At 41.6% G+C, this 27,739-nt stretch overlaps 1 long non-coding RNA gene across 1 annotated transcript; it reads left to right on the top strand.

Annotated features, from left to right (window-relative positions):
• On the top strand, positions 1-26,484 carry LOC140456791 (uncharacterized). Its single transcript, XR_011953127.1, has 3 exons — positions 1-365; positions 24,315-24,440; positions 25,472-26,484. It is a non-coding gene; the product is annotated as an uncharacterized lncRNA (long non-coding RNA).
• Positions 26,485-27,739: the final 1,255 nt, after the last annotated feature.

The following is a 27,739-nucleotide window of genomic DNA, read 5'->3' as shown; positions in this document are numbered from 1 at the left end:
TGTCATAAACTTCACTGGCAGCACAGTGTTGTTGTGACCAAGGCATTGGAAATGTGTGAAGGTGAAGGGCAGGGGAAAGGAAAGACATATTGACCAGGAAGAGAAGGAAATTTTCATGGTATGGGATGAGAGGTTTTACAGAACTTAGTGCACATTGTAAAACACAAATTTGAAAATCCCAAATTCTGCACCATTTTCCCTCCCTATAATGCATTTTGCACTCCCTGAAATATCAACTGTGTGTTTCTCCCTCCACAGATACCAGTGATCAATGCCAAAGCCCCATTGCCTATAGAGAAGGTGATGTTTGACTTCCTTGTACAGCTGCAGTTCGTGTGGTGAAGGTGTTCCCACAATGTGTTTGGGTAAGAGCTGTTATAGATTATTCACTCAGCGACAGTGAAGAGTTGACAATGTGTGTGCAAATCATCAACAGTTTGTTTTTTTTAATCATATTTATAATTCCACAGAAATACTATTGAGAACTTCTGACATAAGGCCAAAGATGGGGATATTAGGTCAGGTGATCAAAAGAATTGCCAAATAAGCAGGTTTTCAGGAATACCTTTGAAGGAGGGAAGCAGGTCTGAGGCAGTTAGGGTGGGAATTCCAGACCGTGTTGCCTTGGCAACAGTAGAAACAGCCAGACCAGTGAAGCAATGAATAAACACATCGTTGGGAGTCTGAAAGAAAATGAGTTGTCAGGGTTTCACAGGTTGTGTGGTGCAGGGAGACAGGGATGTTCACAGCCAGGAATTACATCAAGGGTGAGAATTTTAAATTGTTGCTTGTTAATAGGAGCCTTTTGATAGATCAACAAGTTTTGGTACAAGTGAGCACTTGGGCAGTAGGGTTTTAGATAACTCTCGAGATTACATGTAAGTTGAATGTGGGAGGCTGGCCAGGAGTGTGTTTGGATAATGAAGTCTGGAGATAACACAGGGATGGACGAGTGTTTCAGTAAATGAGCTGAGACTAGGGTGGAGTTGGGTGATGTCACTGATGTAGAAATAGTGCTTTTGGAGTTGGGCTGCTCCTCCTCCTCATCACCCCCCCCTCCCCAATTCACAGATATTGTTCCTTGTTCTGTCTGTCTGTCTTTTCTGGTTATGTCCGTCTCTCCCATTCTGCTACAAACTAATATTTGAACCCACCATTGTTTGAAAAACCTACTCCATCCTGACTCTCCCTTTCCTTTCTGAATTCCTTGTATTTGGTGTCCCTTAAGGATCTATCCTTGGTCCCTCCTGTTTCTCACCTACATACTGCCAGGAGGTGACATCGTCCAAAAGCACCGTGTTATGTTTCACATGTACACTGACAATGCCCAGCTCTCCCTCCCCATCATCCCTCTCCATTACTCAGTTATCAAACTGCTCATCACACTCCCACTACGGGATTGGCTGCAATTTCCTGCAACGGAACGTTGCAATGGTTAAACCCATTGGCTTCAGTTGCTATTACAAATTACTTTCCCTGACTGCTGAGCCCCTCCCTCTCCCTGGGAACTGTCTGAGACAGAACCACACTCTTGACACTATTGCTGTCATATCTGACCCCAAGGTGACCTTCTGATCAGACATCTACACAATCACAAACACCAGGAATTCCAATCTCTTAAAATGTTGCTTGTCTCCACCTCACCCAGCTCCATTGCTACTGAAACCCCTGACCCGTGTCGGTGTTGCCTTAAACTTGTCGAATCCAAAACTGAACCCGTGATTCCGTGACTGACCCAGAATCTCGTTCCAGACTCCCTCATGTTGGGAAACATCCTCCCATTGTTTACCCTGTCAAGCTCCTTAAGAATCCTACAGGTTACGATGAGACCACCTCTCATTCTTCCCAAATCCAGTGAGAAGAGTCCCAACCTCTTCAGCCTTTTCTTAAAAGATAATCCCTGCAAACCAGGGTTCATCCCAGTCAATCTTCTGTGAAATGCCTCTGATGGAATGATGTATTTCCTTAAATAAAGGGACCAGAACTTCTGTCATTACTCCAGATGTGGTCTGACTCGCACTTTATAAAGTTCCTCTCAGGTATATACTCCAAACAACTCCCTTTAAACTTGCACAGATGTTGTTGGAAATGCTCAGAAGGTCATGCAGCATCTGTGAAGAAAGTTCAGTTCAAGTTTCGGGTCTGGTCACCCTTCCTCAGATATGTTAACTCTAATTTCTTTTCACAGATGCTGCTAGACCTGCTGAGCTTTTCCAGAAACTTCTGTTTCTCTTCCTGGTTTACAGCATCTTCAGTTGGTTCGGTTTTCATATCCTTTAAACTTCCCATCTCTCTTCTAGAATTCGTCATTTCCACCTTGGAAAAAAGATTCACATTTGTTTGGACTCCCCTACCCTGAGGAAAAAAGAAACCATGACTAGTCACCCTATCATTGCTCCTCATAATTTTATAAAGTTTGATTAAAGCCACGTAAAGTGTCCAGTGCTGCAGGGAAATAGCCTCAGCCTATTCAGCCGCTCCCTATGGTTCAAATGTTCCAATACTGGCAACACCCTAGTAAAACTTTTCTGAACTCTTGCAAGTTTCCCAACAACTTTCCTGTAACAGGGAGACTGGAATTGAAAGCAGTCTGGGGATTCCAAAAGTGGCCGAGCCAATAAACTGTACAACCGAAACATGATCTCCCAACTCCTATCCTCAATGCACTGCCCAATAACAGCTAGCATACCGCACACCATCTTCACCGACCTGTCTACCTTCAACCATACTTTCAAGGAGCAATCAACCGACACTGCACGGTCTGTTTGTCTGTCAACACTTCCCAGGAACTTGTCATTAAGAGGTTGAGTCCTTTTCTGGTAAAATCTTTCTGAAATCAGGGAGACCACAATTGAATACAGTATTCTAAAACTGGCCTCCCCAATGCCCTACTCAGCCACAACGTGCCCTCCAAATCCCTATACTCAGTGACAGAATCCCTACAGTGTGGAAGCAGGCCTTTCGGCCCATGAGACCATACCAACCTTCGGAACAGCATTCCACCCTAACTCTGTAACCTACCATTACCCAAAGCTCATCCAGCTAACCTGCATGGCTTTGGATTTGTGGGAGGAAATTAAGAGCACCCAGAGGAAGCCCACGCAGACACACAGGGAGAATGTGGAAACACCACACAGACAGTGGAATCGAACCACAGTACATTTATTGATCAGCATATTCCATTCAATGTTCGTGTCCCAAAATGCCACGTTAAGCACCTGATCTCCCTGAAACTCTACTTTCCAAGAACGATACAGTTGTTCTGAGCCCTTCAGACGGAATTAAGGTGAGGAGGAGAAAACAGGAACAGGGTTGAGTTTTAGCTCTATAAAATAGCTCTTTATCTTCCCCCTCTCTTCCCCCCCGTCTCCCCCCACTCTGTCCATACCCCCCCCGTCAGCCTGTCCCTACCCCCCACCCTGTCGACCTGTTCCCCCTGCCACCGGCCCGTTCCCCCTGCCTGTTCCCCTCCTCTCATCCCACTTTTTGTCCCCACCCGTCTCTGTGCCACCCCTCTCTGTCCCCCGTCTCTTTCCCCACCCACTTCAGTCTCACCCCTCTCGATCCACCCACCCCCTGTCTGCCTACCCTCCCTCCCAGTCCCCTGTTTCTGTACTCCCCCACTGCCGGGCAAATATCTTGTCTATTTACCCTATCCATGCCCACCCTGATTTTAAAAATCTCTTTCAGGTCACCATTCAGCCTCTGACGCTCCAGGGAAAACAGCCTATCCAACCCTGGCAACATGCTATAATTCTTTTCTGATCTCTTTAAAGTTTAAGAACATCCATCTGATCGGAAGGAGAACAGAATTATATGGAATATTGATTCAGCAACTTTTGCAATGTCCTGTACAGCCGCAATATGACCTCCCAACCCCTATACTCAATGCTCCGACGAGTAAAGACAAGCAGACCACTGTGGCCTTCACTATCCTATCTACTTGCTACTCTACTGTCAAGGAACTATGAACCTACAGTCCAAGGACTCTTTGTTTAGCAGCACTCCCCAGGAACTTACTATTAACTGTATAAGTCCTGCTAAAGTTTGCTTTTCCAAAATGCAGCAGCTCGCATTTTTCTAAACTGAACTCCTCAGCCCATTCACCCATCTGATCCAGATCCTCTTGTACTCTGAGGTAATCTTTTTCACTGTCTACTACCCCTCCCATTTTGGTGTCATCTGCAAACTCACTTACAATACCTCTTATGTTCACATCTAAATCATGGATATAAATGACGAAAAGTAGTGGATCCAGCACCGATCCTTGTGACACTCCACTGGTCACAGGCCTCCAGCCTGAAAAGCACCCTCTGCCCTTCTACCTTCGAGCCAGTTCTGTACTCCATGCGATCTAACCTTGCTGACCAGTCTCCCATGAGGAACCTTGTCAAACACGTTACTGAAATCCATGTAGATCATGTCCATGCTCTGACCTCAGCAATCCTCTTTGTTACTACTTCAAAAAAACTGAGTCAAATTTATGAGATATGATTTCCCATGCACAAGGCTGTTATTAGTATCCAGGATTTAACTCTGTACATTGGGGTCTGCGTTGCCCAGTTATCGATGTTAACATTCTGGATGAAGTTCAAGTACGCCAGCATCTTGTCAGTGACTCTGTATTGAGTCTTGTTAATGTCACCAACACAGGTGAGTTCCTTTTGAAAGGCAGTCCCTGTATCCCTTGCCCACCAGGAAATGGTGTAAGTGTCCTTACCTCTGGACTAGGAGGATCAGGTTCAGAGTTGAGTAACAGCATCTTTGAAGAGGCTGATTAGTAAACCTGCCCAAGCCACCAGGCCATACTGTCTCCCAGCTGTCCCTGCCTGAGCCTCCAAACAGAACCTTCCTGTAGTTTCTCTCCTGTCAGACTCTCCCATTGCTCGGTTTGTCCAGGATCCCCTCCTGCTGCTGCACTGATCCTGTCCCTCACTGACCTGTCCATCCCCAGTGTCTTCCACATTCATTCACTGTTCACAATCCCATTGTCCCTGTCCTCCAGCCCCGCCCCCTCCCATCGATAGAGATGGCTCAGTGGTTAGCACTGCTGCCTCACAGCACCAGGTACCTGGGTTCGATTCCGGCCACGGGCAACTGTCTGTGTGGAATTTGCGCATTCTCCCTGTGTCTGAGCAGGTTTCCTACCACAATCCAAAGATGTGCAGGGCAGGTGAGTTGACCATTCTAAATTGCCCAGCGTTTTATTGACATTAGTTAGGGGGCATGGGTCTGTGTAAGTTACTGTTTGGCGGGTCAGTATGGACTTGTTTGGCCGAAGGGCCTGTTTCCATACTGTAGGGATTCTGATATATTGGGCAGCAGCTGCTGTCAATCGCCCGGACTCCTGTCTGATCGGGAGCACGTGCTGTAGGAGGGGAGACAATCGCACGGGCGCAGTGCTGACCAATTGTGGGACTGTGTGCAGCATAGGTCAGTGCCTGGGAAGGAGGCTGTGGGTGTGAGGGATTAATCTATCATTAACAGCTTCATCCCTCTGGGAACAGGACCCAGGGGAATGGCCCTTCTCTTGCTACCCTGACATGTGATCAGACTATCAGTGGTGCAGCGTTTTGCAGAAAGTTATCAGAACTCTTTTGTGAAGATTTAGGGTTGTTTTGGAAAGGGACAAGGATGGGCCTGCAATTAGAATTCTAATTTGGCTCATTTTAGTCAGATGGGTCTTGGCCAGAGTGTGCAGGAAGCAGTGTATGCAGGATGGTTCTCTTCAGGAGCTAGGAAACTGAATTCGAAGAGAGTGTGTGTGAGAACTGTGTGGTGAGGAAAGGAGTGGGGGGATTGGTTTGGATTTCAGTTCACAGAAGAAAGAAATTGTGAGACTGAGGTTTAAAGCTTTGGGGGAACAAGGAAACTACAGTTTAATACTACAATTGTCTTTTGAATTTCCATCCTGTATTAACAGTGGTAACTTGTGTGCTCTGTTGTATGGCACTGAAAGGGTGGATTTGCGGATGAGAAATTCAAATTGAACTTCATGTTCAGATCTGATAGTTACTTGATCCGTGCCGATCTGAATATCATTGGCCTTTTCATCTGGAAGGAAAGGTGTGCATTCTGTCCATGGGGGAATATTTCAAATCTCGGTGTGACTGGGAAAGTACTGAGACACAGCCAAGTCCATGTCAGCATGGTGAGTGTGGAGAGAGATTTCATTTGTTTTTGAAAGTCTGGACAATCATGGCACATTTCCCAGGAACAATTAAGCCACAACTTTGCTTTGTAGAAGGACAAGTCTATAATTAACCATGCAACCAGAAAGACACAAGGATACCTGCACCTTGGGAAACACTATGAAAACGGGATTGTTGTAAAGGAGTTCATTCGCGGTCATGGATTGTAATCCATTGGCATTGTCACGTCGGTTCCAGCACCGCGGGGAAACACTGGAAATATGATGAATGTAATGTAGGTTTCAGTTATTAAACTGTAAAAAGTGCAGAACAATTTACAAGGATGTTGCCAGGGCTCAGGGGTCTGAGTTATAGGGAGAGGTTGGACAAGTGAGGATTTTATGTTTAGAGCAGAGGAAACTGAGGGGGTTCTTTTCTAGAAGTGTATAAGACCATGAGAGGCATGGATAAGGTGAATGCACTCAGTCTTTTTCCCAGGAACTCGAGGATTGGACAGCTTGATTGGATCAGTTTAAGGTTAGAGGAGAAAGAATAAAAGGGAAGCTGAGGGGCAACTGTTTTACACAGAGGGTGGAATGTATATGGAATGAGCTGCCAGTGGAAGTGGTTCAGGCAGGAACACTCTCAACAGGTAAAAGACATTTGGACAAATACATGGATAGGAAAGGGTCAGAAGCAAATGGGCCAAGTGCAGGGAAATGGGGTTAGCGTGGATGGACATTCTGGTCGGCATGGGCCAGTTTGGGCCAAAAGGCCTGTCTCTGCTGTCAGATTCTATGACCCTAAGTGCGTTTGCTATTTCTCCCCCTAACTCTGTTGGTATCCTGGGATGTATTCCATCAGGGCAATGAGACTTGTCTACCTTTTAGCTCCATTAACTTGCCCAGCTCTAACTCTTTCACGATAATAGTTATTATCTAGGTCCTCACCTTCCTCAGTCTCCTTATCAATTACTGCCATGCTCTTTGTGTCCTCCACTGTGAAGACTGACTACTGTGTACTCATATTCCTGAACCCTGCAGGATAGGAATAACTGGGCACAGAACTCTGAGAGGTCTTCTTTGAGTCTTTATTGATGAGACATTGCAGTTACATGGATAGCGTACATACAAAACGCCTTCAGGCAGCATCAGGTAACTCCCCGCCTGTCCAATGTGCCCCACCAACCATCCGAAGAACATCCCACCTGGAGCACCCCATCCTTGTAACACTGCATTTCCCATGGCTGATCCACTGAGTCTGCACAATCATGGAGACTGTGGACAAGTCCACACCGACCCGCCGAAGCGCAACCCACCCATACCCCTACATTTACCCCTTACCTAACACTATGGGCACACACAGAAACACAAAAGGCAGCATGTGTACCTGAGTTGAATGAACCTGGACTTAGGAAAATGTGACAACAATCACAACTAGTTAGAATTACAGAATCCCTTAGGCGCACAAAGAGACTATTTGGTCCATTGAGTCTGCAATGACCTGCTGTCCCACGCTACTTCCATAACCCCACATTTAGCATGGCTAACCCAACCCACCTAAACTACACACTACAGGCCATGTTAGCACTGCCAATCCATCAAACTGGCACATCTGTGGGAGGGTCCCATATTATGTCTAAGTGCTCAGGATTGTGGATGAAGGCTCACAAATACTTGAGTCTGACGCAAATCCTCTTTTATTTTCAAAATAAAATCTGGGGGAAATTGCAGCCAGACAGATTTCCAATTATCTCATGAGGAAGAGAATTCAAAACTCGTGCCCCTGACCCAGGGTGCGCAGTGAAGTCACAGAGATCTGGGAACCATCAGAAATGTAACAAGTTGTGTGCAAAGTGGGGGTGAGACAAGGACAAAAAGACAGTCTGTCACACGGGGGAAGGCAGGAGAGATTAAATTGCAGAAATGGTAGTCCCTCAAGGCCATGGGGAATGGAGTTAGGGCTGGGAAAGAAACCAGGAAACAAGGTGAGCAGCTGTCAAAGAAATACATTGAAAAAACAGATTATAACAACATAGAGGGCAGAGTACACAGTCTGAAATTGTTGCTCTTATTGGTGAGTACAGAACGCTGTAAAGCCTGGGTCATTCTATTACAGTCAACACATGCAGGATAGGCCAAGTGGCCTCGATCTGTGCTGAACTTTCTGATAAATGTATTCTGACATTTGGAATTCAAGTCGGATGATGTTCATAAATTCTCAAATTGGACTTGAGTTTAATATTCTGGAGAAATGTTAAATCAATCACAATGATCCCACTCTGCAGACTTTAGTCCACAGCCCTGCATGTTCCAGCATCTCAGTTACATCCATGTCCTTTTATTCTAATGTGATGCTGGTTACTGCCTCTGCCAGTCCATCAATGAGTTCTTGCTCCACCATTTCTGAGTGAAATGAATTCTCCCCTCCCCTTCTTTCTGGGAATTAGTTTCAATCTAAAACCTCCAGTTTCTGACCTCTCAGTTAATGAATAGCTCCTTCCTATCCACTCGATCTGGATTCCTCAGCATTTTATCACTTCAACTAAATCTCAGCTTATCCTCCTTGGAAATCATCCACAGCCTATCCAACCTTTCCTCAGAGCAGAAATTTTCCAATTTTCCAATTTTCCAATTGTAGAAACATTCTGATCAATCTCCTGTGTACCCTCTCTGGTGTGATCACATTAACCCTGGAATAAGGGGATCAGAAGTGTGTGCAGTACTTTTACCGCAGTCAAACGAGTTTTCCTGACATTTCCCATGTCACCTCCGTGTTCTTGTGGTTGTCACTCACACAAGAAGTGTCCTGGTTTTCCCACATGGAACTGGATGTGCACTCCATGGGGCTGGGATTCCCTACCATGTGTTTATTTGTTAACTAATCCTCAATTAACTTCAGATTAAAACAAGATTATCAGCTACCCACCAATCAACTTCTTCCATTATACTGAAGTCACCTTAATTTTAAAGTGATTTTAAAAAGTATTACTATCTAAACACAACAGGCTTTAAGTTGCTGATCAAGTATTCAGATGTCTCCACTGTTACAGTCACTTGAAGATTATCTTTACATTCAGCTACATTTGGTGAATTGAACACTGATTGTAAATATATGAATATCAAACGGACTGGAATTTTATAATGATTAATCCAGTCTGACATTCTTGTTGGTTAATATCTTGAAGAGAACTGTCCTCAGAATTCCAGCTGTGCGCTGACTTCATTCACAACTGGATGTGGCTGGACTGCAGATTTAAGATCTGTTCTGTTGTTTCCTGGATTGCTTCACTCTCTATCATTTGCTGCTTATGCTGTTAGGCACACAAGTAGTCTTCTTTGGTAACTTCATCAGGTTAACACCTAATTTTTAGGTATTCATGCTGATGTTACTGACATGCCCTCCTGAATTCTCTCAGTTGAATGAGGATTGATACTCTGGTTTGATGGTAAGAGATAAGTTGGGGGATATGCTTGGCCGTGATTCTGTAAGTTTTGTTGGAGTACAATTCGACTGCTGTTGTTGGATGGAAAGAGCTAAACTCTTACACTGTTGGCCCCATATACGACATGCAGTTTCATGAACACTGATAGGCCAAGACATGAAATAGGAGCAACACTGTACAATAATGCAGGATCACAACTGCAGTAAGGGGAGTTTAAGATCCAACTTGACATAGGAGTAGGGAAAGAAGCAGCTAATCAGATAGTGTCTCTTTATGATTATGAGTGAGACAATGAGATTATTGTACTGTTGGAGGTGAGGGTGGAGGAGGTTGGGGAGAAGGAGAGTTCTTCTACAACAACGAATCTGCCTGAGAGTTGTGAGATAGAATTGATTGCCATGCATTTAACAGAAAGCTAATTGAAACTGGTTTTATCCCCAAAAGATAACAAGACTGATGATGCTTCTAATCATCATCAGAAACAAACCCCAGAATACATGGTTCGGAGATGGATGTCAACAGCCAATCAACATCCAACTCCTGCAATCATTGAGCAAACGTATGTGTGATTACCCAGTTCTGATGAACCAGACAATCACTGTTCACTCTGTGCAGATGGACAGCGATGTGGGGAAGTCTTGGCCGAGTGGTATTGTCGCGAGACAGTTAATCTAAAACCCAAGATAGTGTTCTGGAGACCTGGGTTCAAAGCCTGCTGCAGCAGATAGGGGGGAATTTGAATTCAATAAAAAAAAACTTATGAATTCAGAGTCTAATGATGACCATTAATCGATTGTCAGAAAAACCCATCTGGTTCAGTAATGCCCTTTCAGGAAGGAAGCTGCCATCCTTACCTGGTCTGGCCTACATTGTCACCTCAGACCTACAGCAATGTGGTTGACTCTTACCTGCCCTCTGGGCAATTAGGGATGGGCAGTAAATGCTGCCGGGCCAGCAACATCCTCATCCTGTGAATGAATAAAGGAAAATAAAAATCTGTACCCAGTGTGAATCTGTGCATGTTCAACAATGTTGTGAACATTTCCAAAGCTAAGATCTCTATGTGCACAACTTTATGAGCTACCAAAACCATTGTTCATTACTTGGCGTGAAAAAGAGGAAAAAAATCCTTCAACTGTGGCTCTCAGTAAATTGACTGGTGTCCCAGCAGGATGGATTCCTGAGTGAATCCCATCTCCCCCGCCCCCGCCCCCATACACACAGCAGGTGAACAACTCCCCAGTCTGACTGGTTTGGCCAGTTTCCAGGTGGGATGGGTAAAGCATTCCCTTCTGGCATTCCCCACATTTCCAGAGTCGATCCCTAGTCTGGCTGCACTGGGGTTTTGCCATTTCAGATAAATGCAAGCATCCTGTGACACACACCGTTAGCCTCCCCCCCCCCCCCCCCCCCCCCCCACAGAACCCAGTATAAAGCAGTAAACATTATCTCCTGCTGTGGAGGGACAGCCTGTATTGGTCTGAGTAGGAACACTGAGCAGATTTACCTAAATGATAACTTCATCGGTGACCAGAGCAAGTTAAGCAAGTCCAAATAAAATGCATTAAGCACAGAAAGAGACCCATCAAATCCAAGCTGGCTCTCTATTGCAGAATCCAATATTCTCATTCCCATACGTACCCCAAACTCTGCAAGTTTATTTCCCTCCGAACTGATCTAATTGTTTTAATCAATCATTGATCTTCTCTCCTTGCACCACCATAATAGGCAACATGTTCTGCATATTTCCAGCCAATACAGCCAGCAGAAACACTTGCTCATCTCCCGCTGTCTCAAAACCTTACATCTGACCTTATCTCTTGTGCCATCACCTATCGAATGCAGATATTTTTGTCTGCTATATCTCGGTCTGTTATAATCTTATACAGCTCTATCACAAACATATCCAACTTCTTCACTTCGAAGAAAATCACAATTTCTTCAAATCAATCCAGTGACGGCATTTTCTTCATCAGTGAACCACTCCAGTAAGTCTATACGCCACAGTCTGAAAATCACTCAGATCCTTCATTGTTGATGCCTATTTTGTTCCACAAATCCAGACGATGCAAGTTTTCTGCACAACAGCAGTAGATTTATTATTGGACAGCCGGCGAGAGTTTCAAAGTGTCTCTAAAGTAGCTGAATGTATACTTGTAGAGACTCTTCTTCACAAATCTCTGCCTTACCCACAGAGACAGTATATTTAATAGGAATTAGACAAAGCCATATCAGTGCAGAACAGGCCCTTCGGCCCTCAATGTTGCGCCGACTCAATATTTCTCAACTCGTCCCCCTGCACTATCCCAAAATCATCCATGAGCTTATCTAAGGATTGTTTAAAACTCCCTAATGTGGCTGAGTTGACGACCTTAGCTGGTAGGGCATTCCACACCCTTACCACTCTCTCTGTGTAAAGAATGTGCCTCTGACATCTGTCTTAAATCTATCACCCCTCAATTTGTAGTTGTGCCCTCTTGTGCAAGCTGTCATCATCATCCTAAGAAAAAGACTATCACTGTCTACCATATCTAATCCTCTGATCATCTTGTCTGTCTCTATCAAATCCCCCCCTTAGACGCCTTCTGTCCAATGAGAACAGATCCAAGATCTCAGCCGTTCCTCATAAGAACTTCCCTCCACACCAGGCATGATCCTGATAAATCTCCTCTGCACCTTTTCCAATGCTTCCACATCCTTTTTGTAATGGGGCGACCAGAACTGTAGACAATATTAAAACTGTGGCCACACCAGCATTTTGTATAGTTGCAGCATGATATTGCGGTTCCAGAACTCAATCCCTCTACCAATGAAACCTAACATGCCATATGCCGCCTTAACAGCACTATTCACCTGGGTGGCAACCTTCAGGGATCTATGTACATGGACTCCAACATCCCTCTGCACACCCACACTACCAAGAATCTTTCCATTGACCCAGTACTCTGCCTTCCTGTTATTCTTCTCAAAGTGCATCACCTCACATTTAGCTGCATTGAACTGCACTTGCACCTCTCAGCCCAATTCTGCAGTTTATCTAAATCCCCCTGCAACCTGTAACATTCTTCCAAACTGTTTACTACTCCACAGACTTTAGTGTTGAATGCAAATTTACTAATCCATCCACCGCTGCCTGCGTCTAAGTCATTTATAAAAATGACAAACAGCAGTGGTCCCAAAACAGATCCTTGTGGAACACCACAAGTAACTGGGCTCCAGACTGAATATTTTCCATCACCCACCACTCGCTGCCTTCTTTCAGAAAGCCAGTTTCTAATCCAAACTGCTAAATCACCATCAACTCCATGCCTCTGCATTTTCTCCATCTGCCTACCATGTGGAACCTTATCAAAGGATTTACTGAAGTCCATGTATACCACGTCAACTGCCCTAGTCTCATCTAAATGCTTGGTCACCCTCTCAAAAAACTCAATGAGTTTTGTGAGACACAACCTGCCCTTGACGAAACTATGTTGACTATCTGAAATCAAATTGTTGCTTGTTAGATGATTCTAACTGTTATCTCTTATAATCCTTTCCAAAACCTTTCCTACAATGGAAATAAGGCTCACTGGTCTATAATTACCTGGGTCATCTCTGCTGCCCTTCTTGAACAAGGGCACAACATTTGCAATCCTCCAGTCCTCGGGTACTAAACCCATAGACAATGATGACTCAAATATCAAAGCCAAAGGCTCTGCTATCTCCTCCCTAGCTTCCCAGAGAATCCACGGATAAACCCCATCCGTCCTGGGGACTTGTCTACTTTCACTCCTTCTAGAATTGATAACACCTCTGTGTAACTAACCTCAATCCTTTCTAGGCTAATATCTCGTACCTCATTTTTGTCCTCCACAATATTTTCCTTTTCCTGTGTAAACACCGATGAGAAATATTCATTTCGCACTTCTCCGATCTCTGCAGGGTCCACACTCAACTTCCCACTTCTGTCTTTGATTAGCCCTATTCCTACCCTAATCACCCTTTTATTCTTCACACACCAAGAGAAAATTTCAGGGTTATCCTTTATTCTGTTTGCTAAAGACTGCTCGTGTCCTCCCTTTGCTTTTCTTAACTCTCTCTTAAAATCCTTCCTAGCTGATCTGTAACTCTCTATTGCTTCATCAGCACATAAGCCTCTTTCTTCTTCTTAACAAGAGATACAATTTCTTTAGTAAACCATGGTTTACAAACTCTGTCTGTGCCAGTTGGGTCACCCCACAGCCATTGACTTTCCAAAGAGAACAATCCAAGATTTTCTAACCTCTCCAGGCAATCCAGGCAACATCCTGGTAAACCTGTTTCCACCTTCCCAAAAGCCTTCACATTCTACCTGTAATGTGGTGATCAAAATGGCACACAATCCCCCAAAGGTGGCCTGATTATAGTTTTATATTCACTCCCCTGACAGAAGAAGGCAAGCCTGCCATTCACCACCTTCACCACTTTCAGGGATCTTTCAGCTTGCAACTGAAGATCCCTCTGTATATCAGGGCTGCTCAGGATCCTTCCGTTTATTGTATACATTCCTCTTACTTTGTGTCTTCCAAAATGCATTACCTCACACTTGTCTGAATTAAAATATATCTGCAATTTCTCCACAAAACTTTCTGACTCATCTCTTTCTTGCTGTATCCTTTGACATCATTCTTCACGATTCACAACTTCAACAGTTTGTGCCATCTACAAACTTGCTCATTAAAACGTTTACATTTTCAAACTTTTCATTTATATACATTACAAGCAACAGATGTCCTAGTTCTGATCCTTGTGGAACAGCACTAGCCATAGACCTCCAGCCAGCAACATGCCCCTGCACAACTGTTGCTGGGAGAAATATCAAAGAGGAGCCTTGAGTTCTGTGTTGAGCAGCACGACCAACGTTTATTCAGAGCTCCTTACTAATACATGATGGGAGGGGTCCCTCTCTGTCTCCCCCAGGTAAGTCCAGCATTTTGATGTGTTTACTTCATATGTTCCAGTAATATTTTCCCCCTGACCTGAACTCCAGGGTTTGGAATGTCAGCTCGGATATTTCCATGTTTCCTTTCCCAGTCTCTGATTCTCTCAGCTCATGCAGCTGCTTTGCCAGTTCTTTCACAAATGGTTTAACCCTATCCTTGTCATTGCACATCTCCAGCCCTCCCACTACCACACATCTCCGGCCCTCCCACTACCATACCCTGTGGCATCTGCATAGTCAATCCAGTCACTAATTCAAAGGGGGACAGTCCCGTCCGCATTGCTGCGGTTGTCCTCGGTTTCATTAGGCTGGTGGGGAGTACTCTAACCCATCGCTGTCCTGTCTCTGAGAGAGCCTTAGTCAGACTAGCTTTCAGTGTCTGCGTCATTCCTTCTACTGTCCCAGAGCTCTGGGGGTGGTATGGGGGATGGGATTTCTGTTCAGGACCAAACAGGGCACATTGCTCTTTAGCTATGTTCCCTGTAACATTTGTCCCTTGTTCAGAATCTGCAGGAGAATGCTTCCACCCACTGAGTAAACCTATTTATTGAAACCCAGCAGGATTTCCTTCCCTGGGATTGGGATGTGTGTGTGTAAAATCCATTTGTAATTGTTCCTATGGGCCCCTGGGTCCCTGCTGCTGCCTCCATTTTATTGCTTTCCCTGGCTCACACTGTGAACAGACTACACACTTTCGACAAAACCTTGCTGTATTTCTCCCTGTTCCAGGCAAGGATTGTAGTGGATCATCTGATATTGCATTTTATCCTCCCCAATATGGGCCAGCCCATGATATGTTTTTAATAATGTTTGTCTTATACAGTGTAGTGGCACTGCTGGATCATCCAGACTCTGTTGTGTCCTATTACTGCCCCACCCTTTTCCCATTCCTGTTTCTCCTGTTGTGGGACTGTTTCTGGGAATATCTTTAAACCTTCCTCTCTCACTTCTGTAGCTACGGCCATTGCCATCTCCTCAAATGTCTGCCCTGTTTCAGTCAGTATTTCACATCTAAGATTATTAAAGGATTGGACACTCTGGAGGCAGGAAGCATGTTTCTGCTGATGGGTGAGTCCTGAACCAGAGGACACAGATTACAAATAAGGTGTAGGCCACTTAGAACAGAGTTGGGGAGAAACGTCTTCTCCCAGAGAATGGTGGGTGTATGGAATGCTCTGCCCCAAAAAGGCTGTGGAGGCGAAGTCTCTGGATGCTTTCAAGAAAGAATTGGATTGAGTTATTAAGGATAGTGGAATCAAGGGTTATGGGGATAAGGCAGGAGCAGGATACTGATTGAGGATGATCAGCCATCATCATAATGAATGGTGGTGCTGTTTCGAAGGGCAGAAGGGCCTACGTCTGCACCTATTGTCTATTGTCTATTCACCTGCCTTACCCACAAACTCACTGCCCCATTGGTGTGGGGTTTCTACTTCCCTGTGAGCTCTAATCTTCATTATTGCTGCTTCACTGGGAAAGTTAGCTGCTTCCACTAACTCTCTGACCTGTCCTTCATGCTCTACGTGCCCACAGACAGGGTGATGTACCCTCACCGAGCCCAGGCTATCATTTTGTCATGAACTTTACCAAAGGTATGCTATCTGTCTGTGTATATGCTGACTGCCTGACCCCTGGCTAATGTCCGCGCTTCTGTCAGGGCTCGTGATGGTTCTGCCATTTCTGGGTAATTCTCCACAAAAGTCCTCCAATAATTAAACAATCCTAAAGTTTGCCTTATCCCCTTCTTGGTGTGGGGGTGAATAGTTTTGAAATCATGGTCTTTCGTTCCACTGGGATTGTCCCCCTCCCTTCCTGATTTGATCTTCCTGATGTGATGTCCCAGGTACATCTCTTCCTACCTTCCCATGCTCTGTGGGTTAATTTTAAGCCTGGCCTGCCTGACCTGACCCAATACTCTGTGTAATATCCGGATGTGTTCTTTCTCTCCAACTGAGGTAATGAGGTGTTGGTAAGATTAAATCGAAGCACTCCATCAGCCATGTATCGGTGGGATATACTGGAATATTATGAGGTCCCTGAGGTAACTGGATCCAGGTCTACTGCTTTCCTCAGACAGTAAATACTAGCTTTTCCTGACCGTTCTAGGTCTACAGGAACCCATTCACAATATCAAAGGCTGAGACTGTATATTGTTGCAATTTTAATCCATTAAATAAAGTGGTGTGGTTCACTACTGTAGGATACTCTTTCGTGGCAGATTTACTGAGGGAGGTGTAATCAATAGTGAGGTGGGATGAGCCGTTTGGCTTCTGTGAGTTAGTCTGGGATACTGTTGGTCTGACTATTCCCTGCTTCTCTCAATCTGTTACTGTCACAATTATTGCCTCCTCAGCCCCAGCTTTAATGGGATCCGGTTTGTGTGGGGAGTGAGAGGGCCCTCGATCTTTACAGGATCTACAGATATTAACCCGATTTCCTGTTTGAGTTACCCGCCCTGCTGTTTGGGTCCTAGCTATAACTCCACAGATTCCCTGACTGTTCCAGTCTCCCTGCAAGGTAACTACTCTGGAGATGTCGCCTCTCCTTTGCTTCCTGTCCTGGGCCTGGCCAGATTGTTCCCATATTAGAGTTTGTGCCTCTACATCAATAGTTGCTCTGAACTGTTCTAAAATGGGAACTCCCAGAATGGTCCCTTCCTCAGTTTCACACTCCCATATCTGAATATATTTTGCCGTATCCATGATCTGCATTTGGACAGATTTATTTCATCCAGCTTCCTTGACTCCCTCTCCAACTGTCCTCATTTTAGTAATTGAGGGGTGAGGGGCAAATCTGTGTCGGTAACTGATATAGATGCTCCTTTTATTAATATTTGTTCTGCTGGTTCCCAAACACAGCGTCATGTGCCTACATGAGCACAGGTACACACACAATGTGAAGATCTATCTCCCTCTCTCTGCCTACGTTCCTTGTCTATGTGCCCTTTCCTGCTTCCCTTGTAACATTGTGAGTCTGGTTACCCTCCCTGTACTGCAGTACCTTCCCTATACAATACTACCCTCCCTGTGTTTCTGAGTTTGTCTCAGCTCTCATGTCCCAATTCAGAATGTGGTTAGAATGATCTCCCACTGGGAGTCCCATGTTTATAATTACAATTAAATAGGGTCCCATGTCATCTTTTAAATACATCAAACCGATTTCATCATCACAGGTTGGGGTTTGGTAATCCCCCGTGGTCCTTACACACCTCAGGCTTCCTCTCTGAATGATCCTCGATAATACCCTTGGGTCCCTGAGTCACCAAGGTTATTTTAGCCGATTCAGTCTGTCCCCTCCCCAGTGTATCCCTGTAATATCTGTAAATGCCTGGAGGCACTGATCAGCTGTGATTGGGGGGGACCGGCTCACACCCTCACCCTCACTTTGCAGAGACAGGTTCTGCTGTACACGTCAGGGTATCTTGGCCTCAGAGATTTTGGCCTAACACCATCATCGGTGAGACTGTACCTCAACTAATTCATCCATATTCTCCCAATAAGGTCCATTATTACCATTTCTCTATCAGGCTGGGTGTTAACACAGCAGCATCTGTCATTCAGTAGGTGAAATGTTCATGTTTGGTTTCTGTCAGTTCCCTTTGTTGCTCCCTACTGTCTGTCCAAGTTGACCTTTGATGCCCAGTGGTGCCATGGACCTGGCCTTCTGGGCATTACAGGGTGGTGGGTGATCGCACCCATTGCCGTCCCTCTGTCCATACATGGGCACGTCACCATCTAACCCGTTCCAGTCAGTGTCACCATCCTCACTGCCTTCTGAGGACAGCGGGGCACTGGGTACCTCCCCCCCACTGTAACTACCACCTGGCCCTTTGGCTTTAAGGCCTCACGTCTGAGAGCCAACACCTTCACTTGTTCCTGTTTCCCATAATAATGTAACATATCCTGTCATTCCTGGAATAAAACAGAGCAAAATGTAAATTTGGTTTAACTTAAAATAACAATAGTTTGACATTCACTCGACATATCTATAGAGGTGAGAATTGTACTGAGATTATTTAAGTGAATTTAATGTGATCATACCGTGAAAATAAACCTGATAATCAACGACAATGAATGAACTGAATAATATGTGATTATTTGTTCCAGTTCTTGCATTGAAAATTCAATTTTATTTTAATGCTTCTCACCCATTACACCATGGGCATTCTTATTAGGGAATAAAGTAATGGAAGGATATCAGAGAAAATAAATAGACTTTAATTTTAGCCTCACTGCAATAATGGACCAAAACAAGATTTGGAAATATGGGTAAACTACAAAACAAACTTTCCAGTGTCATTATTGACGTGAAAACTATTTTAGTTTGCAGGTTGTTTTGCACTAAGAATAATTGGAAATGAATTGTGATTATGAATTGACCATTTAAAATATATTTTGAAGAGAATAGTCAGATATATTTTTTGGAGGAAATTAGGAAAGTAAATAAATATGTATACATTGGTATTAATAGTTTTAAAATGTTTGGAAGTTGACTGGGATTATTTGATTGAGAGAAGCTGTATGATTATAAATTTCGAATTCACCTTTTTCATTGCATTGTTGGTTTCACTAGAATCTGTTGTGGTCTAAGCTCTTGTTGTGTGCAATGGACTATCACTAATAGCTTAATTAACCTGCGAGTCTCAGCTTAGGTTTCCTTTGTCTGTAAATCAGTCTGTAAGTGCGTGACACACCTGCTTTTTCTGAGGGAAAATAGAGATTCCTTTCAAAGGAAGTAAGTGGCAGTTTTCACTGAGAATGGTGTCTACCACACACCATCAGCAGGGAAGGGTTTTTCTCACGAATTCCAATCTCTATCTATAAATCTGATGGTACCTGTGTTTGTCAGTTTGTGGAGGATTCAGCCCCTTTGTTCTGAGCTGTTTTTTATACAAGCAGTTGGTTCATTCTGTCTTTGCCAAGAATGTTGTTTACTTTCCCCTTTTACTGTGATTCTGCAGGTTACAATAGTCTGAGAGTCAATAATGTTCAATAACTGAACATTGAATGGTTTTGACTCTAACAGAGCAGTGGCCTTGTTTTCAGCTCATTATTCACTTTCCATTTCCTGGTTGTGATGAATGTTACAGAAACAGGCTCTGAGCAATGTTTCCATTCCCTTGTGTTGGAGTCACTGACAGCCACGTGGTCAGTCAGTTTCAGGCTGATGGATCAGTTTCTCTGTCCTATTAGACGGTGGTCACTTGCTCAGTTTCCGATGGCTCACCTCAGTGTCAGTCCATCAGCTGCTGAAACCCTGCATCCAGCATTTGTTCCCTCTCACAGTGACTACTCCAATACAGTCCCAGCTTGTCTCCCACATTCACCTCCACATCCTCATGATCACCTCAGATTCTACTGTCTGTGTTCTTGCAGCAAGTTGTGTAAGACACCTCCTTCAGTTTTAACCTGATCGATATTATGTTCAGGAAGATCATTTCAAAATGTGATTCACTGCTTCTTCAGGATCTTCCTGAAGAAGGGCTTATGCCCGAAACGTCGATTCACCTGCTACTTTGATGCTGCCTGACCTGTGCTTTTCCAGCGACACATTTTCAGTTGTAATTGTAGTAACCAGTTAATTACAAGTTACTGACAAAATATTTTAAGAGAAGCTGCTATTGGTGGTGGAAATGCTGCTGGTTGGTATAAAAGAGGGCTGGGGTGAATACTTTACTCGGTTTTGATGAGAATGTTGAGCAATGTAAGATTCTTTTATCTTTGTTAATAAGAAGAGGCAGAGATTGTAACTAGGACATCCACAATCATCCACCCTCACCACCACTGATGCTCAGTAGCAGCAGTGCCAATCAAGCGGGCTGCTTTATTCCGGATGGTATCAAGTTTCTTGAGTGTTGTTAGGGCTGCACTCATCCAGGCAAGTGGGGAGTATTCCATCACACTCCTGAATTGTGCCTGGTAGCGTTTGGACAGGATTTCAGGAGCCAGGAGTTAAATTACTCTTGTAGCCACTGTGTTTATGTGGTGAGACCAATTCAGTTCCTGATCAATGATTATCCACAGGATAATGTTGATAGTGGGTGTTCAGTCATGGTAACACCATCGAGTGTCAAGGGATGGTGGTTAGGTTATGCCTTATATGTGATAGCCTGCATTTGTGTGGCATGTGTGTTACTTGCCACCTGTAAGCCCAAGCCTGGATATTGTCCAGATCTTGTTGTACTTGGACTTGGACTGCTTCAGTACCTGAGAAGTAAATTATTTATTAACATTAAATAGTCACGAGATTATGCAAATAATTCCTGTTCATATCTGCACATTGCACAGTCATGTAGCAAAATTAAATTTCTCCTTCTTCCAAGTGTACTGATAGATTTTCGAAAATCTAAGTGTTGCTAATATCTAATTAATGTTCAGTTCAGTAGGGGGTATAAATGTGTAATAATGGCTCAGTACATGAAGTAATGTGAAGATATTGCAATGTACAAACTCACAATGATTGTGAATGTTCAATTTTTATTTTAACCATGAAAACACAGTTGAATTGATTAAATTATATTTCACTTCAATGCTCACATTCATTGTATTTCTAATCACAATAAGAGCAAAATTATTTAAAATTCATGTCACTTTTTTATGGATACAAAATAGAATTAACACCCGTTTGTTCTTTCCTTTACCAATCACAGTGAAGTTTGAATTGTAGAATGCTAGATTGATACAGCACGGAAACAGGCCATTCAGCCTAACTTGGCATTCCGGCCAGGTTTCCTAAACTAAACTAGTCCCATTTCCCTGTGTTTGTCCCATATCCCTTTGGACGTTTTCTATCCAATAAACTGTCCAAAAGTCTTTTAGATGTTGTAATTGTACCAGGCACTGCCCTTCCTCTCACAGCTCATCCCAATATGTGTTACACACTGTGTGGAAAAGTTGCCCCTCAGACCCCTTTTAAATCTTTCCCCCTTACCTTAAATATTATTTACACCGTAGAATCTTTAAGACTGCAAAGTTATTACAAGTTGAGAGGTATTTAGAAGCAGCGTAATAACATTCAGTCTTTAATCAGTGATGTGAAGCAAATAAATTCAAGATGTTGTGATCATTATAATGAACAACAGTTACAAGTTGAGACAATGTTGGTTGAAAAGCAATTCAATAGACACTTAGATATTTTCTAATCAACTCTGAGGTGTTTTGACACATCTCTGTTGAAGGTGGGAATTGAACCCATGGCTCCTGGTCTACTAGTACACACATTACCAGAGCCCTCCATAATATTCCCATGCAGGAAGGGCAGGACTATAATCACATACTTACTGTGTTTATTCACAAGTAAAACTGCTCAGATATTTATTGTTATAATTGGACTAGGATTGTATTAGACAGTTCCAGTGTGTAATGGACCGATAAAAAGAATTAGTAATTTCTAATAATGATGGAACGAAGCAACAATGTTCTTAAATAAGCACAAATCTCATGATAATCAAGTAAGTCAATTTGTTTGAAGCAGTTATTCATCTGCATAAATTAAAATTAACCTGCTTTTTAATGCACATGAATTGGAAATAAAGCATTAGTCATTCAATGTGACTACTCAGCGAAAAACAACTTCCCTCATTTTCAAAAAAATGTGATTTCTAAGAATTCAAGATTTATTGTAAAAGCATAGAACAAACATTTGTTAATTCTGGTTTATTTACACAAGGAACACGTGAAATTTAAATAATGCTTAACATGAAAAATACTTAGCTCTTATTGTAATAATCAGAAATGTAGCAATGTTAGAATTGAAGTGAAATACAATCAATACAAGAATGTTATCAAAACTGTGGATGCTGGAAATCACAAACAAACTCAGTAATTGCTGGAAAATAACTCAGCAGGTCTGGCAGCATCTGTGGAGAGAGTTGGGCCCAGTGACCTTTCTTCAGACTGCACTTTTTCTTACAACCAATTCAATCCAGCTAAGATTCCACACTTAAAATTATTTTTGCTAAGATTAAGAGATTGTAGAGTGCAATATTGTTTGTATCAGTTGATGTACTGAGACATAGTTCCACATATACAGCTAGAGATTTTGGATTTCAACAATGATTACCGGTTAGATTTTGGTAATAATTAGTTTTAAAATGGCTGATAACAAATTTAAGAATGATGAGAAAACTCTTATTGCGATGTAATTGTGCAATATGTTGGAAAAAAAATGAAATATTTATGTGAAAAATAGTTAGCAATTTCTAAATTGATAAGACTGATTAATGATCCTTCCATTAATACGAGAATTCAAATGAAAGAGAATGAGAGAGTTAGAATGAGTGTTGGGTGAGAGAACTTTGGTTGATTGCAGGTGTGTTGACCTGAAAAGAATGTCAATATTTCATTATGATACTGGCTCTAATAATAATGGATTGAACGAAAATGTAAATCTCATGATGGTGTGATAATTGAAATGACAATTAAATAATATTTAATGTGAGAACACGACACTTAAAATGATACAATATTTTCAAAGCAGTTTGTACTGGATATTCGTTAAGATCAATAAACTCAGAATTAAAATATTGGGTTTATTTTTTTTTAAAATCGCACTTTAGAAGATTATTCATCAGATTTATTCTGTCATTGAAAAAAACCTCATTTCTTCAAGAATTCTGCATTTCCCTCATTTTCTGTCTTTTTTCCACAGGGATCTGTACTGGAACCCTTCTGTTAGCGATGCAATTATATAGAAGTGACATGGCTTAAAATCTAATTGGGTGAGTTAATAAATTTGCAGATGATATAACGTTCAGTGCAGTTGGGGACAATGCTGAGTGTTGTCAAATAATGCAGCAGGAAAAAGATAAATTGCAGATATGGGCAGAGTAATTAAAGGTGAAACTTAATCCAGACAAGTGTGAGGTGTTTCACTTTGGAAACTCAAATGTTAAAAAAAGTAGATAGTTAATGGCAGGACCCTAACAGCTTTATTATTCTAAGGGATCTTGGCGTTTAAGACCATGGCTCCCTGAAAGTGACCATGCAAGTAATTAGGTGGTTAGGAAGGCAAATGGCATGCTTGCCTTTATTGGTAAGGGAACTGGTTACAAGAGTCAGGAAGTCATGTTGTAACATTTTAACACTTTGGTTAAGGCATACTTAAAGTATTGTATTCACTTTTGTTCGCCATGTTCCAGGAAGGGTATGGAGGCTTTGGAGAGGGTACATAGGGCGTTTACCAGGATGCTGCCTGGATTTGGAGAGGCGAGAAAATTTCAGATTGCTTTTTTTGTGAAGTGGCAGAGACTGGGGGAAGACTTGATGGAAGTCTGTACAATCATTAGATACGTAGATAGGGTTGACGGTCAGAAAGTTTTTCCCAGAGTTGAAGCGTCAAAAACTATGTGACATGTGTTTAAGGTTAGGAGGGAAAGTTCAGTGGGCATGTAAGGGGCAATTTGTTTTGTACACAGGGAGTGATTGGTGTCTGGAATGAACTTCCAGGGTTGGTGATGGAAGCAGATACATTAAGGCTCTTTAATGTTCATTTCGATAATTTGGTAGGATATGAACCAAGGGTAGGCAGAAGGGATGAGTTTCTTTTACATTATGTTCAGCACAACGTTATGGGCCAAATGGCCCATTCCTGTGCTGCTCAGATCTTTGAGAGAAAGCTAATGTCTATCTCATATGACATTTAATCTAATCAATATTTATCCACTGGTGTCAGAAATAGGAAGGAAATAAGTAGATAATGAACTTGACTACAATCTAAAAATATAGTCAATTAAATTTACAGAGGTAATTTTTTGATATTTGTTCTGAATTTTCAGATTAGCAACTTTGATGGAGATGTGTTTAAAATGTTTGCAGTTATTGATGTTCTGACCCAACATTACCCTTGTTAAACTGAAGATTGGACCAGAAACCTGTTAGAAAACTTGAAAATATTCAGCAAGGTGAGATGCACATCATAATTTCTTACTGCCTATACTACAATAACAAAATCTTTCAGGTCTACACCAAAAAGCATTGATTTGCAGCTAATGCTCATTATAAATATCTGAATGCTACTCGTTTCAACAATCAAAGTAATCTCAGCCTCATCAATGAAGAGATATCTTAGACATTTCACTAATAATTACTGTTTCTGTTGACACATTGCTCATTCAAACATTAATGAGATTTCTCATTAATATTCAGTTTAATTATAGCATATTAATAATTTAGTTATTATTAATATCTAATAATTGATCAATCCAGTAAGGGATATAACAGTGGAATTATGGCTCAGTACATTAACTGATGGAAAGATATTGTTGTGTTCACTCTCCCAATTATTGTGAATATCGATGTGTATTTTGATTTGATTTGATTAGATTTTTCTTCAACATGAAGATTTATTGTATTTCTGATCACAGTAATAGTTAAATATTTTAAAGCTAAAAAAATTTCAAATTTGTGACTTTTTTGTCAATAAGAAAAAAGAATTTACATGCGTATGTTCTTTTCTTTATCAGAGTAAATTTTGAATTGTTGGAAGTTATACATGTGTGTAAGGAAGGGGAGCTGCCTGCAGCTGAATAGTCACATTGAATGATTTTTTTTTGCGATTACATCCTGCTGCTAATCATTCTAGTTATCTTTTCATTATAGGAAAAACTGCTTTAAACATATTCCGCAGTTGTATTTTGCATGAAATTACAATAAGCGCATGGTATGTGTATTTATCTTTCTTTCAATTGCCATGATTTTAATTTTTAAGTAAGAGCATATGTGCTTAGTACCATATCACAGCAAACCCGTTTGGAATTATTGAATCACTTAATGTGTCAGTGTTCTAAAATAGATTACCAATTCATTGTTAGTCCAACAATCATACAGTAATTTAATTTAGGTTTTCTAACAAATATCGTGAGATTCACATTTCAATTTAAATCATTATTTCGTAGTGCCAATTTTACAAAGAAAAAATTATCTTTTATTCCAGGTCAACACAACCACAAACCAAGCAATGATTCCTCATCCAACACTGACAGGAAATATCTGATATTTTCTCATTTGAATGTTCACAGAAATCATTGGATTCATATTCAGCCTTACAAATGAAGATACGTCTGATTGTTTTAGACTCCAATTCTACATGTTGCGGATTGTAATATGACATTTCTAATCATTTTAAGTTTGCAGTCACTAGTTTTAACACTAATTGTTACTTATATCTAATATGTAATCATTGATCAAATCAGTATAGTTGGCTTTAAGTGTGGAATTAAGTCTCAGTGGCGTAAGCATATTGCATGGTACTGTTTCCTAATAGTTGCGAATGTTGATTTTTATTTTAATGCTGAAATCCTTATTGATTTGCTGCTGTAGGGAAGCCCCGAGCAGCCTGCCTTGGAATTAAAATACAAAATAGTGGAGGGGAGATAAATAAGACAAACAGTCTGTTTCAGTCTTAAGTTTAAAAAAAGAACATTTTGTACAATCCTACTCCAAGTCCATAAGTATGCCATTCCAGACAGTCATATTCCAGATAGTGATAAGAGAATGCAGGCACACAGAAAAATGACCAACCCTGACTTTCATTAATGAAAGAATAATTGTCCCAGTGAATGAATAAACACCAACTGCAGGATAGAGCCCAGCTAACTTCCACAGCGGCTGTCAGGGAAACAGACAGGGTTTGATTGTCAGAAATAGTTACTATTTTAAAGTTGCTCAGAACATTTAAAAAGTTTTTAATTACATATTCTTGAGAATTGTAAATAAGGCATAGTGAGAGGCCCAAAGGACTGCAGCAATTAATTTTGTAATGTGAGGAAATAAAATGCACAGAGATCCCAAGGCCTGGAGATTATAGCAGCTGTCAAACACCATGAAGCAATAGGAAGCTCGGGCTATCCATAGCGATGTTCATCCAAGATTAGGTGTTCTACAGGATTGGGTGTCTGTATCATGAGGGAAGGACTGTAACCACATTGCATGTGGACATTGTAATACAGAAGGTGTGTAAAAATACTGTTTATTACTGTACACATTACAGTGTGTCATGGACCTCCCTTCCGAGATTGGCCTCGGGGAATGATCCCTGCATTAACTGATTGCAGCATGAGTAAACATTTTCCACTTGCCTGAGTTCGGCCTATCTCCTCAGTCTTCATTTCCTGTCAGGGGAAATCACTCCTCCAGCTACTGTGACATTTAAATTCAATTCAAACACTTATTATCTGTGAAATTATTCCTTGCAGAGCGATATCATTTTCATGTTAATTTTTTAAATTTTTGTTTTCAAGGAAACAATGGAGGAACATCCATTTCTTATTTAGTTCAACTTATAGTAAATTTTAAATTATTGACAGGACTACACTTCGGGGTGGTGGGGGGAAGAACAATTCTTCAGCTCAAACGTCACATTAAGTGACAATTTCAGTTTTTCAAATCATGTGACCTCCAAAATGATATTTATTTTAATTTCATTTTGAGGTAGCTTTATTTTCTTCCAACATTAGTTGTCAATGAAAAATAATCACACAATTATTAGTTTTTTGCTACAAAATGACTTCCTGTACCAAATGTCATTAACTCGATGTTTAGTTCATAATAATACTCACTTTCCCATCCTCATTATTTTCTTCCTAGTTCTGACATTTATCTAAACATTTATCATGATAAAAGTTACATTAATAAAATAGACATGAACGGACCAAAAAAAAAGTTGAACGATGTTCAATTGTTGCTGAGATTTTTTAATTATTAAAGCCACGTTTTATATTTTAATTTTCAGTTTATTAATCTTAATGAATATACAATCGACATCAGAGCAAAGTGCATTCAAAATATTCAGTCAATTTATCTATCAGGATTTTAGAAACAATTATCAATTACAATAATTATGCAATACTTTAACTTAGGCTTTATAACAAGTACAATGTGCTTTTAATATCTTCCATATGTCTTAGTGTGAGTGCTACAACATTAAAACTTGTTTGATAAGGCCAATATACCCACAAAAGACCAATAATTGCCATTGCAACATCATTTGTAAATATCTGACTTTTGCTCATTTGAAAGATCACAGTCTTCTCAGCCATTGAAATTCAGAGAACACCAGTGAATTTACACTGCAATATTTCTCTTCGTTTCTTAACATGACTCAGTGGAATAGTAAGAAGAGATAGCTCATTATTCTTAAATTCATTAATAAAATATTCCAAAACGATTTGTTGCCAAAACCTAATAATTGTTCAATTCGGTA

This window comes from Chiloscyllium punctatum, chromosome 31 (assembly GCF_047496795.1).
Source record: "Chiloscyllium punctatum isolate Juve2018m chromosome 31, sChiPun1.3, whole genome shotgun sequence".
NCBI classification, from domain to species: domain Eukaryota; kingdom Metazoa; phylum Chordata; class Chondrichthyes; order Orectolobiformes; family Hemiscylliidae; genus Chiloscyllium; species Chiloscyllium punctatum.
This window is presented reverse-complemented; position numbering and strand designations above follow the sequence as displayed.